General features: G+C 41.1%; 1 protein-coding gene across 5 annotated transcripts in view; it reads right to left on the bottom strand.

Moving 5' to 3' along the window:
• Window positions 1-17,548, bottom strand: part of Rich (Guanine nucleotide exchange factor subunit Rich) — a 349,449-nt gene that overhangs the window by 137,396 nt on the left and 194,505 nt on the right. The gene's annotated exons all lie outside the window — the stretch shown is intronic.

Here is a 17,548-nt window from a genome sequence, read left to right as displayed (position 1 = left end):
GGATGTTCAAGCTCTGAGCAAAAACTATGCTCAAGGTGAAGAGGGTAAAATGGTTTAGCTTAGTGTGAAGGCATGAGCCAAGAAAAGGGTTGCAATTCTACTAATGGAGTTGTGGGAATGAGTGAAAGAATGTAAGGTAATGAGTGCCAGACTGAAGTGGTAAAAATGAAAGAGAATTATGAGATGTGGGTGGTAAATGAAGCTTATGGATCTGGTAACGAAAGGAATGAGAAAGAGAAAAATGTTTTGGGAGGAGATGAGGAATTCTAATGATGGGTGATATGAATATGAAAATGGGTAATGCTGCAACTGAAGGTACAGTTTTGGTGTATGAAACATATGTTAAGAATGAAAAATGTGAAAAGCTTGTGAAGATGCACTCTGAAAAGGGGCTGGAGACTAGGAATAGTTTAAAAAAGAGACATATTTCAAAGGTGAGTGAAACAAATGATAAAAAGACAATCTGGACCACAAACTAACTAAAAGGTATACAAAAGAGAGAGACTAATGAATGTGAATGTGCTGAGAGGGGCAGCTAGTGAGATGTCTGATCACTCTTGATGGAGAGGAGGGTGAGAGTTTGTACACTTGAGGAAAAAAAAATGATCTGGGTGGGAAGGTGGTGAAAGTGACTGAGCTTGGAATAGAGGCTAGTGTTAAAGAGATACCAGATATTGGGAAAAGAATGGTAAAAGCTAGGAGATAGAGTGAGAAACGGGCAGTAATTTAGTAAAAAGTGCTCGTATGTTTGTGGCAGTTGAGGGTATAATTGGTGTACATAGGGTGTTCAGTGTTGTAAATGGAAATGGTGAAGAGCTTGTGGATTTGTGTGCTGAAAAAGGACTAGTGACTGGGAATACCTGGTTTCAATAGAGAGCTTTACATAAGTATATGTATGTGAGTAGGAGAGATGCTCACAGGGCGTTATCAGATTATGTGTTGATAGGCATGTAGAATAGAGACTTTTGGATGTTAATGTGCTGAGAGGGGCAGCCTGGAGGGATGTCTGATCACTATCTTGTGGAGGCAAAGGGAAGCTTTGTAGAGGTTTTCAGAAAAGAAGAGAGAATGTTGGGGAAAAGAGAGTGGTGAGAGTAAAAGAGCTTAGAAAGGATAAGTCTGTGACGAAGTACCAGGAGAGGTTGAGTGCAGAATGGTAAAAGATGAGAGCAAATGACGTAAGGGGAGTGGGGGAGGAATGGGATGTATTTAGGGAAGTAGTGATGGCTTGGGCAAAAGATGTATGTGGCATGAGAAAGGTGGAAGGTGTGCAGATTGGAAAGGGTAGTGAATGGTGGGATGAAGAAGTAAGATTTTTAGTGAAAGAGAAGAGAGAGGCATTTGGACGATATTTGCAAGGAAGTAGTGCAAATGACCGGGAGATGTATAAAAGAAAGTGGCAGGAGGTCAAGAGTAAGGTCCAAAAGGTGGAAAAAATGGCAAATGCGAGTTGGGGTGCTCTAGAGAGTATCATCAAATTTTAGGGAGAATAAAACGATGTTTTGGAAGGAGGTAAATAAAGTGCGTAAGAAGAGAGAACTGATGGGAACATTGGTGAAGGGGCAAATGGGGAGGTAATTACAAGTAGTGATGAAATGAGAAGGCGATGGAGTGAATATTTTGAAGGTTCGTTGAATGCGTTTGATGATAGAGTGGCAGATATAGGGTGTTTTTGTCAGGATAACTGAAGAAAATCAGACACAAACCAGCGACTCAGTTCCCTGAGCTTGGACATCACACTGCCGGGTAATGTGTGCCTCCGTGGTGTGGTGGGTAGAGTGAGAGGGTCAGGGAGAATGGTTTGGTGAACACAGAAGAGGTAGTGAAACTTTTGCAGAAGATGAAAGTCAGCAAGGTGGTGGATTTGGATGGTATTGCAGTGGAATTTATCAAAAAAGCGGGTGACTGTGATTTGATTGGTTGGTAAGGATATTCAGTGTACGTACTGATCATGATGAAGTGCCTGAGGATTGGCGTAATGCATGCATAGTGCCATTGTACAAAGGCAAGGAGGACAAAGATGCATGTTCAAAGTACAAAGGCATACATTTATTGAGTATTCCTGGGAAATTATACGGAAGGGTAATGATTGAGAGGGTAAAAGCATGTACAGAGCATCAGATTGGGGTAGAGCAGTGTGGTTTCAGAAGTGGTAGAGGATGTGTGGATTAGGCATTTGCTATGAAGAATGTATGTGAGAAATACTTAGAAAAACAAATGGATTTGTATGTAGCATTTATGGATCTGAAGAAGGCATATGAAAGGGTGGATAGAGATGCTTTGTGGAAGGTTTTAAGAGTATATGGTGTGGGAGGTAAGTTGCTATAGGCAATGAAAAGTTTTTACAAAGGATGTAAGGCAGGTGTATGAGTAGGAAGAGAGGAAAGTGATTGTTTCCCAGTGAATGTCAGTTTGCAGTAGGAGTTCATGATGTTACCATGGGTGTTTAATTTGTTTATGGATTGGGTGGTTAAGGAGGTGAATGCAAGAGTTTTGGAGAGAGGGGCAAGTATGCAATCTGTTCTGGATGAGAGAGCTTGGGAAGTGAGTCAGTTGTTGTTCGCTGATGACTGAGTGCTAGTGGCTGATTCTGGTGAGAAACTTCAGAAGCTGGTGACTGAGTTTGGTAAAGTGTGTTGAGAGTAAATGTGAATAAGAGCAAGGTTATTAGGTTCAGTAGGGTTGAGGGGCAAGTTAATTGGGAGGTAAGTTTGAAAGGAGAAAAAATGGAGAAATTGAAGTGTTTTAGATATCTAGGAATGGACTTAGCAAGGATGGAACCATGGAAGCGGAAGTGTCACAGGGTGGGGGAGGGGGTGAAGGTTCTGGAAGCGTTGAGGAATGTATGGAAAGCAAGAACTTTATATCAGAGAGCAAAAATGGGTATGTTTGAAGGAACAGTGATTCCAACAATGTTATATGGCTGCAAGGCATGTGCTGGAAATGAAATATTTGAAGACAATATGCGGTGTGAGGTGGTTCGATCAAGTAAGTAATGAAAGGGTAAGAGAGATGTGTGGTAATAAAAAGAGTGTAGTTGAGAGAGCAGAAGAGGGTGTGCTGAAATGGTTTGGACACATGGAGAGAATGAGAGAGGAAAGATTGACAAAGAGGATATATGTATCAGAGGTGGAGGGAAGAAGGAGAAGTGGGAGACCAAATTTAAGGTGGAAGGATGGAGTGAAAGGGATTTTGAGCGATCGGGGCCTGAATATACATGAGGGTGAAAGGCGTGCAAGGAAAAGAGTGAATTGGAATGATGTGGTATACTGGGGTCAACATGCTGTCAATTGATTGAACCATGGCCTGTGAAGCATCTGGGGTAAACCATGGAAAGGTCTGTGGGACCTGGATGTGGAAAGGGAGCTGTGATTTTGGCTATTTTGTATGTGGCAGGGTGGCAATAGGAATGAATGAAGGCAGCAAGTATGGATATGTACATGTGTACATATGTATATGTCTGTATAAGTATACAGTGAAATGTATATGTATGTATATGTGTATGTGTGGGCGTTTTATGTATATACATGTGTATGTAGTAGGTTACGTCATTCCTTCATTCCTCATCTGTTTCCTTACGCTACCTCGCTAACATGGGACACAGCGGTTAAGTATAATAAATAAATATAAAATAAATATGTTTGCGAGAAGTGTAAGGGATGCAGAATGGAAAACATGCATCAAAGAGAAGTAATAAGTAGTGGTATGAGGAAGATCACAGAGATGCTTCATGAAAAGTGTTATGAACATATGGTATGGGAAGAATACTAAGAGAAGCAGAGGTACATTTATCAGATGAGCTACTGTGAGTCAGGATGTTGTGAAATGAGTGTGAGGTCATCTGCATATGAAAGGACCCTCCTATTTTTTGTGGTTTGCTTGAGGTAATGGTAGGTCATGTTGAAAGGAACTTAAAATAGTTGGAGAAAGGACTGCTCCTTGAGGAACTCTACAGTAGAGTTTCAGTCATTTAGAGGTGAAGACATTATGAGGGATTCTGCCATGGCAGGCAGCTATGAAATTAGCCAACCACTTTTTGTCAATATTGTGGAGTATGGTGTCAAGTATTTTCCGTGTGGACGTGTTGGAGTACAATGTGATGCAAGGTCAATGTGTGGCATGGTGGTGGTGTGTGATTCTGCTTTGCATCATTTTTTTCAAAGAGTTTGGATACTGAGGATAGAAATAACATGTAGGGAGAGGGGAAGTTGAGTCGTTTGCAGGGTTTTGGGTTTGGTACTATGTTGGCACATTTCTAGGTGTTGGAGATATTGTTGTGCAGCCAAGAGTGGTTGAAAATATCTGTAAATAATTAGAATGCAAATGAGCAATGGTGTTTCAGGTAAAAGTTTGATATGTTGTCAGAGCCAGTAGCAAGAGAGTTCTTTAAAGGTTTAATTGCATTGTTTGTATTGGTAGGATAAAAGGATGGGTGAGCAGTTGTTCCTGGATGGATTTTGTGTAAGGTTTTCAAGCTTTTCCTGTATAAGGATGAGGTTAGTTTGCAGTTGATTATTGAGGAGTGTCTCAGGAGTATATATGTGTGTTCTTCAGGAGAAGGGAGTTCATTGGAATGGGTTAGAAACTGCTTGCTTAATGAGATCTCATTCACTGTGCACCAGAGTTGGTTGCTGAGGGTAATGTGGTTCACTGTGCTGTGGAAGGAGTGCCAATTTTCAGTTTGCATTCAAGTAATTAGGTTAGTGATAGTGTTACTCAAAGTCTGGATTGGTTTACTGATTTCCACTGATGGTGTGTGGTTTTGTCTGAGATAGTCTCTTTGCTTGAAGAAGTGTGTAATCTGTGGGGAGAAGTTAGTGTTGTATTTCTTTCTATGCCCTTGTGGTAAGTGTTCTTTTCGTCTAGGATGGAGATGCTTATGATGTGTGAGTCTCCATGATGTAGTTAGGGGAAATCACCTATATCAGAGTTTTGGAGCATTATTTCCTTGCACTGTGTGAGGGCTGGCCAGTCTGCTTGTCTGCTTTCATGTAGTATATGTAAGTCTTTCTGTTGGGTGCGGGGATGGGCAGGCAAGATGGAGTTATCAGGAGGGGCAAGTGGTCAGATTACAGTTCATGTAGAGTGCTCCAGTTTGTTCTTGTGTGTTGTGCAGGCAAAATGAATGTGATAGCTGGCAAGGTCAGTTACAGGGAGTTGGTTCAGAGTCTGGTTGGCTGGTTGCATAAGTTCAGATCATAATTGGTTTATGAGTAGTTCACCTTGGGTTTCATGGGTGTGAGAGTTGTTGAGCCAGGTGGAATGATGGGCAATGAAATCTCCCGAGATATATGCTAAATCTGTTGGTCAGGTTTTGCATTTGGGAAGTATATTGTGGGGGTATGTGAAGGGAGGAGGTATGTTACTGATGATTATGATGTAAAGTTATTTTTTCATGGACTGTATTTTTAGTGTTGTCACTGTCTGTGAGTTGTTTTGTGGTGTCAGTGGTATTGGAGAAAGGGATGGTTTGCTGGACAAGAGTTATGAGTACTCCTCCTTGTCCTTGGTGTTTGTCATCACTTAAGTCATAGTAATTCTAGAAACATGGGAGGGATGGAGGGAAAATCTGCATGTAAGTCTGGTTTCTTGGATGAGGGCTAAGTGGATGTAGTGTTTTCTGAGTTGGATGACTATTTTTGTGTGTTTGTTTCTGATATCATTTCTTAGAAAGAGTCCTGGAGATACCCAGAATCTCTTTCCAGATGCTCCAGAGGCAGAGAAATGTGAACTCCTTTAGAGTGAAGAGTTCTTTGATGAGATTGTACTCCCAGTGATACATTATCCCAAATGGTGACTTTTCAATCATGGTGAAACTTTGTACTGGTAGAGTCTGTTAATATGTTATATAAATTTCCTTTTCTTTAATACTTGTTCTCTGTTTCCCACATCAGCAAGGTAGCACCAAGTACAGACTAAGAAAAAGGCCTCATGCACACACATCTATTCTCTACCTGTCATGTGTAATGCACCAAAACCACAGACCCCTCAGGCTTCACAGACCATTTTTATGGTTTCCCTTGCTGCCTCACATACCCTGGTTCAGTCCATTGACAGCATGTTACCCCCTGTATACCAAATCACTCCATTTCACTATATTCAATGTACATCTTTCACCCTTTGTGTGTTCAGATCCAAAACACTCATAATCTTTTTCACTCCATTCTTCCATCTCCCAATTTAGTCACCCCCTTCTTGGACCCTTCACTTCTGACATATATATATTCTCTTGGTTTCCTTCTCCTCACTCATTCTCTTCATATACCCAAAGCATTTCAGCATACCCCCTTCAGCTCTCTCAACCAAACTCTTTTCATTACCACACCCATCTCTTACCCTATCATTACATACTTGATCAACACTTCTCAGATCACATACCGTCCTCAAACATTTTACTTCCAACATTTGCACCCTCCTCCATACATCCTCATCTATAGCCCATGCATCAAATCCAAATAACACTGCAGGGCCAAGCATATCTTAAAACATCCCCATTTTTGTCCCCCCAAATAGTGACCTCTCTTACCACACATTCCTCAAAGATACAAAAGCCTTCACACCACCACCTATCCTATGACTGACCTCCACTTCTATGGTTCCATTTGCTGCCATGTCCACTTCCATGTACCTAAAACACCTCATTTCCTCCAATTTTTATCCATTTAAACTTAGACCCCATCTAACTTGTCTCTTTGCATTGCTAAACCTTATAATCTTACTTTTATTCACATTTAATCTTAATTTTCCCCTTTCACACACTCTCCTAAACTCAGACCCCCTCATTCCCATCTGACTGCATACCTGTGCCTCCTCTAAGACCCTGGCATTTACTTCAATCACCAGCCCATCCATAAAAAATCAAACAGCCATGGTGATATCACACAACACCTCAACCGCAGACCCACCTTCACCTAGAACTGCTCACCCTCCTCCCTACCTATTCGCACATATGACTCACTCTTGTTAAAAATGCCTTAATGCTTTTAATAACTTTCCTCTATCTATCTACCTGCCTATCTACATCTTTGAAATCTGCTCCCTCCTGGAACTTCCTCATGGGGTTGATCATAGAAAAGGAGTCTCCATAACTAACAAACTCCAGTACTGCTTCTTATCCCTTTGTGCCTCATCCTTAACAGGCCAATGGTAGAAGGCAATTCTAGTGCAGTATTTTCAGAGGCTCCTACTTAATGTTCCTACCAACCACTGTGTTCACCTAATGCTCCAACCTACCACTTCAACTTTATGTTCCTGCTTATGCTCCTACCTACTACTTCCACTGAATGTTTCTACCTAATGCTCCTATCAAAATGTTCCTACCTATTACATCTATCTATTGCTCCTAACATTTTGCCAAAAGGCAGGGCTAGTGCATAGTGCTCACTACAGTAAAATCTAGAATAATGAAGAATGAGCTGTGTGAGTTATGTGCTGTCAAGTGTCATATGTGACTACAAGAGATTGAATGTTTGTGGACAGAATGCCAGTAGTATATGAGTGTGTGAGGTAGAAAGACAGCTACCTGAGTCAGAGGAGTACAACTTGACAACCACTATAGAGCTGGCTCACTATGCAGCTGTCCTTAACCTTCCCCATACCCAAGCAGGTAGCACTGGTAATAATATACTTCCCCGGTCATTGGCTGCCTACCAGCTACTACATACTAGCTTTTCTCCTATGCCATATATTGATAACACTTTCCACAAAGTGTCCCTATCAACTCTATCATACGCTTTCTCTAGATCCATAAATGCTACATACAAATCATTCTGTTTCTCTAATTACTTCCCACACACATTCTTCAAAGCAAACTTCTGAACCACACTTAAACCACTCCTAAAACCACATTGTTCCCTCTCAGTCTGATGCTCTGTGTATGTCATCGCCCTCCAAATCACCACTTTTTCATACAACTTCTCAATAAACTTTTACATCTATATTGAGAACACTCACCTTTGTCTCCCTCACTTTTATTCAACACCATACATGCACTCTGCCAATCCTCAGGCAACTCACTATCATATATACGTACACTGAAAATCCTGACTTACTAACTATACAGGTAATCAGTAACACAGTCACCCTATTTCTTTAGAAATTCAACTGGAACATCACCCACTCCAGCTACCTTGCCACATTTCATCTTTATGCAAAGCTTTCTCCTATGCCATATATTGATAACACTTTCCACAAAGTGTCCCTATCAACTCTATCATACGCTTTCTCTAGATCCATAAATGCTACATACAAATCATTCTGTTTCTCTAATTACTTCCCACACACATTCTTCAAAGCAAACTTCTGAACCACACTTAAACCACTCCTAAAACCACATTGTTCCCTCTCAGTCTGATGCTCTGTGTATGTCATCGCCCTCCAAATCACCACTTTTTCATACAACTTCTCAATAAACTTTTACATCTATATTGAGAACACTCACCTTTGTCTCCCTCACTTTTATTCAACACCATACATGCACTCTGCCAATCCTCAGGCAACTCACTATCATCTATACGTACACTGAAAATCCTGACTTACTAACTATACAGGTAATCAGTAACACAGTCACCCTATTTCTTTAGAAATTCAACTGGAACATCACCCACTCCAGCTACCTTGCCACATTTCATCTTTATGCAAAGCTTTCTCCTATGCCATATATTGATAACACTTTCCACAAAGTGTCCCTATCAACTCTATCATACGCTTTCTCTAGATCCATAAATGCTACATACAAATCATTCTGTTTCTCTAATTACTTCCCACACACATTCTTCAAAGCAAACTTCTGAACCACACTTAAACCACTCCTAAAACCACATTGTTCCCTCTCAGTCTGATGCTCTGTGTATGTCATCGCCCTCCAAATCACCACTTTTTCATACAACTTCTCAATAAACTTTTACATCTATACTGAGAACACTCACCTTTGTCTCCCTCACTTTTATTCAACACCATACATGCACTCTGCCAATCCTCAGGCAACTCACTATCATCTATACGTACACTGAAAATCCTGACTTACTATCTATACAGGTAATCAGTAACACAGTCACCCTATTTCTTTAGAAATTCAACTGGAACATCACCCACTCCAGCTACCTTGCCACATTTCATCTTTATGCAAAGCTTTCAACATCTCTTCTCTCTTTACCTGACCACTTGCCATGACTCTTTCACAACTATGCATACCTCCTTCACCCAAACATACCACACATACCACCCTATCATCACAAATAGACTCAATAGCATAGTTAAGTATATATTCCCTAAAACATATATATATATATATATATATATATATATATATATATATATATATATATATATATATATATATATATTGTTTTTTTTTTTTGCTTTGTCGCTGTCTCCCGTGTTTGCGAGGTAGCGCAAGGAAACAGACAAAAGAAATGGCCCAACCCACCCCCATACACATGTATATACATACGTCCACACACGCAAATATACATACCTACACAGCTTTCCATGGTTTACCCAAGACGCTTCACGTGCCCTGATTCAATCCACTGACAGCACGTCAACCCCCGTATACCACATCGATCCAATTCACTCTATTCCTTGCCCTCCTTTCACCCTCCTGCATGTTCAGGCCCCAATCACACAAAATCTTTTTCACTCCATCTTTCCACCTCCAATTTGGTCTCCCACTTCTCCTCGTTCCCTCCACCTCCGACACATATATCCTCTTGGTCAATCTTTCCTCACTCATTCTCTCCATGTGCCCAAACCATTTCAAAACACTCTCTTCTGCTATCTCAACCACGCTCTCTTTATTTCCACACATCTCTCTTACCCTTACGTTACTTACTCGATCAAACCACCTCACACCACACATTGTCCTCAAACATCTCATTTCCAGCACATCCATCCTCCTGCGCACAACTCTATCCATAGCCCACGCCTCGCAACCATACAACATTGTTGGAACCACTATTCCTTCAAACATACCCATTTTTGCTTTCTGAGATAATGTTTTCAACTTCCACACATTCTTCAAGGCTCCCAGGATTTTCGCCCCCTCCCCCACCCTATGATCCACTTCCGCTTCCATGGTTCCATCCGCTGCCAGATCCACTCCCAGATATCTAAAACACTTTACTTCCTCCAGTTTTTCTCCATTCAAACTTATATATATATATATATATATAATATATATATATATATATATATATATATAAGGCAAAGGGGATAAGAGTGAGTGCTCAAATTACAGAGGTATAAGTTTGTTGAGTATTCCTGGTAAATTATATGGGAGGGTATTGATTGAGAGGGTGAAGGCATGTACAGAGCATCAGATTGGGGAAGAGCAGTGTGGTTTCAGAAGTGGTAGAGGATGTGTGGATCAGGTGTTTGCTTTGAAGAATGTATGTGAGAAATACTTAGAAAAGCAAATGGATTTGTATGTAGCATTTATGGATCTGGAGAAGGCATATGATAGAGTTGATAGAGATGCTCTGTGGAAGGTATTAAGAATATATGGTGTGGGAGGAAAGTTGTTAGAAGCAGTGAAAAGTTTTTATCGAGGATGTAAGGCATGTGTACGTGTAGGAAGAGAGGAAAGTGATTGGTTCTCAGTGAATGTAGGTTTGCAGCAGGGGTGTGTGATGTCTCCATGGTTGTTTAATTTGTTTATGGATGGGGTTGTTAGGGAGGTAAATGCAAGAGTTTTGGAAAGAGGGGCAAGTATGAAGTCTGTTGGGGATGAGAGAGCTTGGGAAGTGAGTCAGTTGTTGTTCGCTGATGATACAGCGCTGGTGGCTGATTCATGTGAGAAACTGCAGAAGCTGGTGACGGAGTTTGGTAAAGTGTGTGGAAGAAGAAAGTTAAGAGTAAATGTGAATAAGAGCAAGGTTATTAGGTACAGTAGGGTTGAGGGTCAAGTCAATTGGGAGGTGAGTTTGAATGGAGAAAAACTGGAGGAAGTGAAGTGTTTTAGATATCTGGGAGTGGATCTGGCAGCGGATGGAACCATGGAAGCGGAAGTGGATCATAGGGTGGGGGAGGGGGCGAAAATTCTGGGGGCCTTGAAGAATGTGTGGAAGTCGAGAACATTATCTCGGAAAGCAAAAATGGGTACGTTTGAAGGAATAGTGGTTCCAACAATGTTGTATGGTTGCGAGGCGTGGGCTATGGATAGAGTTGTGCGCAGGAGGATGGATGTGCTGGAAATGAGATGTTTGAGGACAATGTGTGGTGTGAGGTGGTTTGATCGAGTGAGTAACGTAAGGGTAAGAGAGATGTGCAGAAATAAAAAGAGCGTGGTTGAGAGAGCAGAAGAGGGTGTTTTGAAGTGGTTTGGGCACATGGAGAGAATGAGTGAGGAAAGATTGACCAAGAGGATATATGTGTCGGAGGTGGAGGGAACGAGGAGAAGAGGGAGACCAAATTGGAGGTGGAAAGATGGAGTGAAAAAGATTTTGTGTGATCGGGGCCTGAACATGCAGGAGGGTGAAAGGAGGGCAAGGAATAGAGTGAATTGGAGCGATGTGGTATACCGGGGTTGACGTGCTGTCAGTGGATTGAATCAAGGCATGTGAAGCGTCTGGGGTAAACCATGGAAAGCTGTGTAGGTATGTACATTTGCGTGTGTGGACGTATGTACATACATGTGTATGGGGGGGGGGTTGGGCCATTTCTTTCGTCTGTTTCCTTGCGCTACCTCGCAAACGCGGGAGACAGCGACAAAGTATAATAAAAAAAAAATATAATATATATATATATACATATATACACATATATACACATGCCGTACAGCCTTGATAAAAACTTTTTACTGCTTCTAACAACTTACCTCTCACACCATATATTCTTAATACCTTCCACAGAGCATCTCTATCAACTTTATCATATGCCTTCTCCAGATCCATAAATGCTACATACAAATCTATTTGCTTTTCTAAGTATTTCTCACTTACATTCTTCAAAGCAAACACCTGATCGACACATCCTCTACCACTTCAGAAACCATATATATATATATATATATATATATATATATACATATATATATATTTTTTTTTTTTTTTTTTTTATACTTTGTCGCTGTCTCCCGCGTTTGCGAGGTAGCGCAAGGAAACAGACGAAAGAAATGGCCCAACCCCCCCCCCATACACATGTACATACACACGTCCACACACGCAAATATACATACCTACACAGCTTTCCATGGTTTACCCCAGACGCTTCACATGCCTTGATTCACTCCACTGACAGCACGTCAACCCCTGTATACCACATCACTCCAATTCACTCTATTCCTTGCCCTCCTTTCACCCTCCTGCATGTTCAGGCCCCGATCACACAAAATCTTTTTCACTCCATCTTTCCACCTCCAATTTGGTCTCCCTCTTCTCCTCGTTCCCTCCACCTCCGACACATATATCCTCTTGGTCAATCTTTCCTCACTCATTCTCTCCATGTGCCCAAACCATTTCAAAACACCCTCTTCTGCTCTCTCAACCACGCTCTTTTTATTTCCACACATCTCTCTTACCCTTACGTTACTTACTCGATCAAACCACCTCACACCACACATTGTCCTCAAACATCTCATTTCCAGCACATCCATCCTCCTGCGCACAACTCTATCCATAGCCCACGCCTCGCAACCATACAACATTGTTGGAACCACTATTCCTTCAAACATACCCATTTTTGCTTTCCGAGATAATGTTCTCGACTTCCACACATTTTTCAAGGCTCCCAAAATTTTCGCCCCCTCCCCCACCCTATGATCCACTTCCGCTTCCATGGTTCCATCCGCTGACAGATCCACTCCCAGATATCTAAAACACTTCACTTCCTCCAGTTCTTCTCCATTCAAACTCACCTCCCAATTGACTTGACCCTCAACCCTACTGTACCTAATAACCTTGCTCTTATTCACATTTACTCTTAACTTTCTTCTTCCACACACTTTACCAAACTCAGTCACCAGCTTCTGCAGTTTCTCACATGAATCAGCCACCAGCGCTGTATCATCAGCGAACAACAACTGACTCACTTCCCAAGCTCTCTCATCCCCAACAGACTTCATACTTGCCCCTCTTTCCAGGACTCTTGCATTTACCTCCCTAACAACCCCATCCATAAACAAATTAAACAACCATGGAGACATCACACACCCCTGCCGCAAACCTACATTCACTGAGAACCAATCACTTTCCTCTCTTCCTACACGTACACATGCCTTACATCCTCGATAAAAACTTTTCACTGCTTCTAACAACTTGCCTCCCACACCATATATTCTTAATACCTTCCACATATATATATATATATATATATATATATATATATATATATATATTTCTTTTTTCTTTTTTCATACTATTCGCCATTTCCCGCATTAGCGAGGTAGCGTTGAGAACAGAGGACTGGGCCCTTGAGGGAATATCCTCACCTGGGCCCCTTCTCTGTTCCCTCTTTTGGAAAATTAAAAAAAAAAAGTGAGAGGGGAGGATTTCCAGCCCCCCGCTCCCTCCCCTTTTAGTCGCCTTCTACGACACGCAGGGAATACGTGGGAAGTATTCTTTCTCCCCTATCCCCAGGGATATTTTTCAAATTGGGTTATTTCATACTACCATCCTTAAGGCAGTGGTTTTCAACCATTTTCAGTCATGTACCACTGACCTGTCTTTCCACTACTTTGTGGACCAACTTACAAAAAAAAAAAAAAAAAAAAAAAAAACGAAATTTGCCATACTAAAATACTTTTAACTTGAATAAGTCTTACATTTATTACATTACTTAGCATAAAAGTGTGTAAAATATTGTCCCACATTCCTTAGCATAAAAAAATGTATTCATATTCTTTTTTAACTTTTGATTGGAATCTCCAAGTCTTCCTCCATGTACATCTGGACGGCTTTTACATAAAATTAGTGATGCTTGTACCACCAGTTGGGAACCACTGCTCTAAGGTGTACGGCCAATGATTCTTGAAGTCTAACCCAAAAAAAGTTGTAGTTGAGGTTTACAGAACCCTCTCTATCCCTGCAAGATGATCTGATGCATGGATAACAAATACTGGGGATGACTGCCAAGACTCACTACTGAACCTAATCTGGGTAAATCAGAGGTACCTGTGCTTCAAACCCCCTCTCCCCAACACAACAAAACTAATACTATATTCTATTAAGTACATACAAAGCAGCAAGAACTTGCAATTTACTTTTAATTCAGTATTTTGACACAGAGATGTTTATATGGAGCCAATGAGATGGGTCTGCTCTATATTAGGAACTCTAAACCCAAACTAGAGCAAAACAAAGGCTAATTTACAAAAAGGATGGATACAGTAATCCTGGATGTGCTCTGCCAGCTCATCACAAATCACCAAATGCAAGACCCATTTAACAATCAAATTATCAAAACGGATTCTCTAACTGAAATCCCCTTAGCTTAGCCTACTCATACAGGAATGAATCGTATACACATCATTATACCCAAGAGAAACAGGTTTCAGCTGTTATGTTCCACCTGATCCAGCCAATATGCCTTCACAGAAATGCACATAAACTATTTTTCATCTGCTACCTTGGAAAAAAAAAAATAATTTCTACCCTCTACATCGAGCAGCAGACTTTGGAAATATATATATATATATATATATATATATATATATATATATATATATATATGTGTGTGTATATATGTGTATATATATATATATATATATATATATATATATATATATATATATATATATATACTTCCCACGTATTCCCTGTGTGTAGTAGAAGGCGACTAAAAGGGAGGGAGCGGGGGGCTGGAAATCCTCCCCTCTCATTTTTTTTTTTTTTAATTTTCCAAAAGAAGGAACAGAGGGGGCCAGGTGAGGATATTCCAAAAAAGGCCCAGTCCTCTGTTCCTAACGCTACCTCGCTAACGCGGGAAATGGCGAATAGTTTAAAAGAAAGAAAGATATATATATATATATATATATATATATATATATATGGCGAATAGTTTGAAAAAAAAAAAAAAATATATATATATATATATATATATATATATATATATATATATATACATATAAATGGCGAATAGTTTAAAAAAAAAAAAATATATATTTTCATACTATTCACCATTTCCCGCATTAGCAAGGTAGCATTAAGAACAGAGGACTGGACCTTTGAGGGAACATCCTCACCTGGCCCCCTTCTCTGTTCCTTCTTTTGGAAAATCAAAAAAAACTGAGAGGGGAGGATTTCCAGCCCCCCGTTCCCATCCAAACCTGCTGCCTTGCCGGCTTTCATCTTCCGCAAAGCTTTTACTACCTCTTCTCTGTTTACCAAATCATTTTCCCTAACCCTCTCACTTTGCACACCACCTCGACCAAAACACCCTATATCTGCCACTCTATCATCAAACACATTCAACAAACCTTCAAAATACTCACTCCATCTCCTTCTCACCTCACCACTACTTATCACCTCCCCATTAGCCCCTTCACTGAAGTTCCCATGTGCTCCCTTGTCTTACGCACTTTATTTACCTCCTTCCAAAACATCTTTTCATTCTCCCCAAAATTTAATGATACTCGCTCACCCCAACTCTCATTTGCCCTCTTTTTGACCTCTTGCACCCACCACTCACTACTTCATCCCACCACTCGCTACCCTTTCTAATCTTCCAACCTCCCATGCTTCTCATGCCACAAGCATCTTTTGCACTGCTTCCCTAAATACATCCCATTCCTCCCCCACTCCCCTTACCTCCTTTGTTCTCGCCTTTTTCCATTCTGTAATCAGTCTCTCCTGGTACTTCCTCACACAAGTCTCCTTCCCAAGCTCACTTACTCTCACCACTCTCTTCACCCCAACATTCTCTCTTCTTTTCTGAAAACCTCTACAAATCTTCACCTTCGCCTCCACACGGTAATGATCACACATCCCTGCAGTTGCACCTCTCAGCATATTAACATCCAAAAGTCTCTCTTTCCCACGCCTATCAATCAACAAGTAATCCAATAATGCTCTCTGGCCATCTCTTCCACTTATATATGTATACTTATGTATTTTTTTTTTTTTTTGCTTTGTCGCTGTCTCCCGCGTTTGCGAGGTAGCGCAAGGAAACAGACGAAAGAAATGGCCCAACCCACCCCCATACACATGTATATACATACGTCCACACACGCAAAATATACATACCTACACAGCTTTCCATGGTTTACCCAAGACGCTTCACATGCCCCGATTCAATCCACTGACAGCACGTCAACCCCGGTATACCACATCGCTCCAATTCACTCTATTCCTTGCCCTCCTTTCACCCTCCTGCATGTTCAGGCCCCGATCACACAAAATCTTTTTCACTCCATCTTTCCACCTCCAATTTGGTCTCCCTCTTCTCCTCGTTCCCTCCACCTCCGACACATATATCCTCTTGGTCAATCTTTCCTCACTCATTCTCTCCATGTGCCCAAACCATTTCAAAACACCCTCTTCTGCTCTCTCAACCACGCTCTTTTTATTTCCACACATCTCTCTTACCCTTACGTTACTTACTCGATCAAACCACCTCACACCACACATTGTCCTCAAACATCTCATTTCCAGCACATCCATCCTCCTGCGCACAACTCTATCCATAGCCCACGCCTCGCAACCATACAACATTGTTGGAACCACTATTCCTTCAAACATACCCATTTTTGCTTTCCGAGATAATGTTCTCGACTTCCACACATTCTTCAAGGCTCCCAGAATTTTCGCCCCCTCCCCCACCCTATGATCCACTTCCGCTTCCATGGTTCCATCCGCTGCCAGATCCACTCCCAGATATCTAAAACACTTCACTTCCTCCAGTTTTTCTCCATTCAAACTCACCTCCCAATTGACTTGACCCTCAACCCTACTGTACCTAGTAACCTTGCTCTTATTCACATTTACTCTTAACTTTCTTCTTTCACACACTTTACCAAACTCAGTCACCAGCTTCTGCAGTTTCTCACATGAATCAGCCACCAGCGCTGTATCATCAGCGAACAACAACTGACTCACTTCCCAAGCTCTCTCATCCCCAACAGACTTCATACTTGCCCCTCTTTCCAAAACTCTTGCATTCACCTCCCTAACAACCCCATCCATAAACAAATTAAACAACCATGGAGACATCACACACCCCTGCCACAAACCTACATTCACTGAGAGATATACATACTTATGTATATCTCTCTTTTTAAACCAGGTATTCCCAATCACCAGTCCTTATTCAGCACATAAATCTACAAGCTCTTCACCATTTCCATTTACAACACTGAACACCCCACGTACACCAATTATTCCCTCAACTGCCACATTACTCACCTTTGCATTCAAATCAGCCATCACTATATATATTTTTTTTTTTCTTTTTTTTTTTGCTGTCTCCCGCATTTGCGAGGTAGATATATATAAAGATATATTATCCCTGGGGATCGGGGAGAAAGAATACTTCCCACGTATTCCCATGTGTTGTAGAAGGCGACTAAAGGGGGTGGTAGTAGGGGGCTAGAAACCCCACCTACCTTGTATTTAAA

Source organism: Panulirus ornatus, chromosome 17, assembly GCF_036320965.1.
Source record: "Panulirus ornatus isolate Po-2019 chromosome 17, ASM3632096v1, whole genome shotgun sequence".
In the NCBI taxonomy this organism is placed as follows: Eukaryota; Metazoa; Arthropoda; class Malacostraca; order Decapoda; family Palinuridae; genus Panulirus; species Panulirus ornatus.
The sequence above is the reverse complement of the archived record's forward strand: the minus strand, read 5'-3'. Positions and strand labels throughout refer to the sequence as shown.